This window comes from Neophocaena asiaeorientalis, unplaced genomic scaffold (assembly GCF_003031525.2).
Source record: "Neophocaena asiaeorientalis asiaeorientalis breed wild unplaced genomic scaffold, Neophocaena_asiaeorientalis_V1.1 scaffold361, whole genome shotgun sequence".
Taxonomy (NCBI): Eukaryota; Metazoa; Chordata; class Mammalia; order Artiodactyla; family Phocoenidae; genus Neophocaena; species Neophocaena asiaeorientalis.
In genome coordinates, this window is record NW_020175290.1 from 620,577 (window position 1) to 624,871 (window position 4,295).

The window sequence follows — 4,295 nt, forward strand, 5'->3', positions numbered from 1 at the left end:
TCAGGCCCTTTGTCCATCTTCCTCCTTGCCCTTTCCATGCCCGGCTTCTTCTCATACTTGAAGGCATGCTGTACATGATTCCATCTCAGAAGGGCTTTCCTTGAGTTTTCAATTGAACTTAGGTTCCTTGTACACTTTAACAAAACTTACACGCTATGCAGCACTCATCTCGGCTCTTGACTGTGCCTATTTATAGGATAATTTGTTTGTCTCCTCCAGACAAGGAAATATGTAAGCGCAGGGGTTTTGTCTATTTCACTCAGTACAGTATTCTTAGAGCCAAGCACAGTGCCAATATTTCTCAGCGTGGATGAATTAATGCTGTCTCAACTCTCTTTTAAAATGGACTGGACAAATTTAGTCAATGGATCTGTAAAAAATAAATATAAATTTCTCCCCATGCCGGGATCTCCTTTCCATATGGCTTTTGTTTTGATATTTTTCTCATTCAGTGGTTATAAGTGGTGGTTATAGAAATAGATATTATTAAACCCTGAATTGTTTTCTATAATAGAGTAAGAAAACAGTGTCATTGGGAGAATATGGTTCAACTGATGAGTAGAAGGAGTCAGGAAGTGTCAAGAGGCCAAAGTGCTATTTGAGGCAGTGGATTTGGGGAGAAATATCCTATACCCAGGTAATCAATGGATTTGAAGGCTAAGTATATCTAACATACAATTTAAATTTACTTTGATATATCAGGCTCATATACTATTCAGTAGAATTAAAAAATAATAATATCCTGTTTGCTTTTGGCTTCGTGTCTCCAGGAGTAGGGTATGTGTCTCATATTAGGTTTTCCCCTTAAGGTGGAGTGAAAGGAACAATCCTGAGACACAAAGTAGAGGATAAGAATTAATTGAAGGCAGACAATCAGAGTTGGAGTTCCTCCCTCTACTTTAGCACCTCTACCAGGAATTTGCAAAAATCTTTTTGGAACATTGGGCTATCTACAAGGTATTGAGACCAGTATTATCTAGATTTTTTTAAAGACTCTAGACTACCCCCCTAACAGTTTCAAAGAGTTTAGTGTTGTTAAGCTTAAAGGCATCATAAAGTTGACCCAAGGTTACAAGTATAACTTAGAAATAACCTCCAGACATTGATGTTAGAAGTAGTCTAGGAATTATTTGATGATTCAGCTAACACTGTGGCATTTCTACCATCAAATATCCCATAATCCCATTAAATCCACATGAAAACATGTATAAAAAGTCATTTTGGCTCTTTATTGCTTTATAGTTTTCTAGGCTCCAGCAAGGCAGAGTTCCATATCTGTTGTAAAGTTTTGCAACTGTAACTTAAAAAGTACTATATATAATGAGATAAGCAATAAAATGCTTTTGAACTTTACATACATACACAGAAATACATACAACATCTACAGAGACATACACATATCTGTACATACATACATATACATTATATATATAGAATATATCTAGTGGAAATGCTATGATTTCCCACCAAAACTTCTAAATGTATAGACAATCTAAACTATCATTACATTAATCTAACCACTTGAAGTAAAATCTAAATCCTTAGCTCTCTAATGTTTGTTCTAAATCAACAGCTCCAAACTTCTATTTTTATATTCTTAACATTACACGTTGTATACTTGTGTCACAGAAAATTAGAAATACTGAGCACAGTTAAATACATTCACAATCCCAACTCCTTTAATACTAAATATTTAGCTTATTTCATTCCTGATTTTTCCTCTTAACCTTGGTGTTGGTTGTTGCTGTTTTTTTTTTTTTTGCAAGTTTGTGTGTGTGTGTGTGTATGTGTGTGTGTGCGTGTTTTAAATGTATTTTCAATGAGGTAATATATCATCTGTTTACAATATAGCTCTTGAAAAACAAAAGGAGTATAGATATTATAAGACAAAACAAACTCCAGTCATGAGATACTACATACATCATGTGAAAGCAACAGCCTGATCTCTAGGTTATGAAAATTAGAATTAAAAAGTCACTACCAAGAAAATGTCCAAGTTTCCTACTTGCAAAGTTTGGGTGCAATTCTATGAAGTATTTAAAAAGCTGAATTTTCCCCATTGTGTAAACAAAACGAGATTAGTCTAAATCCTAAATCCATAGCTACACAAAATACCAGACATTGTGCATTTCACTTGTTAATATACCATATTTTCTCAGGTAGTGGAAGGGAAGGCAAAGTGACTACAGAGAACAAAAATGTGGGAAGAAGAAATAGTGTACCTATGTTAGACCTATTAAGTAATGGTGAAAAGAAAGCCTCAATTAATGCATCTCCGAAAGGTGTAAAGATTATACTCCAACTTTGGAAAATTAATTTAGAAAGATAGAGGGAGAGACTGAATAATTGAAAATTTTCATGAAAAATGTACATATGACAGAAAGGAGCACAATGGAGAATTCATAAAACATGTTATTTGGAAAAATCTGTTAGTTTTCTTTGGCCAGATTAAGAAAGAATAACTAAGTTTATCAATATCTGCCATCCTTCATACTGTTGATAACAAATTAATAATAGCATTCCTGGCTCTGCACTTACTAATTAGGACTTCCTAATAAATGCTGATTAGCTGAGTCAGGGAGGTCAGCAAATAAACCTAAATCCTTTTTTAGTCATGTCTAATCTTGTACACTCTATTCTCCTTTTATAGCATTTGAAGACAACAGGTTAAGTTGGCAGATATTGTTTATGGACCACTGAAGTTATTTTGACCAGTTAAATCTCAGTTTTAGTGAATCCTTGATAACTGGAATAGAATTTGCAGGGAGACCAGGGATATTGGAGAGGTTTGTACTTGATGTTTTCTGAGAAGCCAAAAGAGAAGTCTCTTAGTTTCCAGTTGAGTTGTATTTTTTTTATATACAGTTGTTCCTTTATTTCTGTTTTCTCATGCCCACTCAAAACAAGACTGTTAGCATCTTCACTTGTTTTATTCTCTTACATTTTGGTTTTCTTGGGATGCTCTTCTTTATGAGGTGAGGATGTCCTCTGACTCCTACTATAGGATTAGGTAAATTTTTCAGCTACATTCCCTGAAGGTCTATGTGGTTGGTTTACCAGACTTGTTGAAGAATGGACTCTAAAGGCTGTAGGCTTTGCTGGTGGAGAAATAGGAATAGGAATAGGAATGCTTACACTCCATGTACCCCTCGAACATTCACTGGAATTTACTTGTGGCACAGAAACTTCAGTAGCCTGTATGTTGGTCACACATATTGCTGTTATAACTGGAGCAGAACTGTTTCTGTCCCAAGAGCTGTCAGAACAGTTCAATGGGCCAGTCTTCAAGTTAAGGCACAGGCCCGCAGTTATCACTGTTCATTGATCAGTAGAGGCTGTTGTCACTCAGAGATGTCACTCTGACACCTTCGGTTGAATGATTTTGCCTTTTTTCTAAAGCACATGCTTAGGTAGTAGTTGAGGTTGATTTGTCTTTAAATGCACTGTAGCACTTTTCGCGTAAACTTCAAACATCTTGCTGCTTATTGCTTGCCTATAAACTGTGCCTGTGAAAGACTGAATATCATCAGGAGGATCAACGTTGAGGTTATCAGATTTTTTGCTTTTTTAAACATTAAGTCAATCCCCTGTATTATATGAAATTCTTCCTTATTCTTTCTCATCCTCCTCCTTTTAATTCTTACTCTGGGTCAGTTCTCTGTCTGCCCCTGGATGAAATCCTTGACATGCCCCCTGGTTTTTCCAGTCCCTCTTAACCAGTAAAAAATATTTAAATCTCTTTAAAGCACTGACAAGTTCATCATGTAATGACTTAACTCCAGTCTAGTCTAGTGTTATTTCAAATGCCAAACTTATTCAGTACACTTTTCTCCTTCCTAAGCACAGACCTCCTCCAGTACTGGAATCCTGCAGCAGGAAAAGGACAGGAACTAACTTCTTCTCTTAGTTGTTTGCTAATTACTACATGGCTGACCCCAGGGCAATGGTGAAAATGGCACAAGTTTAAGTGGTTGGTTCATTTGGAATCAGGTGTTGGGGTACTCTGGTGATAGTATTTTTCCAATAATACCTCTTTCCTTCCCACAGGGTGCATTTATGGGGTCCTTAGCAATTTTCCAGTTGGAAACCTCCCACTTCAACTCCTTGGTTAGGGTAATGCCTTTTCTCTGGCTGACTGTACAGAACTTTACCTTTGGCATCTTGGCTTTCAGCTGTTTATAATTGGGGTCCTAGGTATTCCAACCAGTCCTCTGGGTTGAGTAAATGCTAAGAAGACCCAGATTGGATCCCTTTTTCAAGGTCATATTTGATCCCCAGGAAACCTGCACTTCTGC

The 4,295-nt window shown here is 36.4% G+C and overlaps 1 pseudogene; it reads right to left on the bottom strand.

The window, feature by feature from the left end:
* Positions 1 to 2,702: 2,702 nt before the first annotated feature.
* LOC112413494 (poly(A) polymerase alpha pseudogene) lies at positions 2,703 to 3,608 on the bottom strand (annotated as a pseudogene).
* Between the last annotated feature and the right edge of the window lie 687 nt (positions 3,609 to 4,295).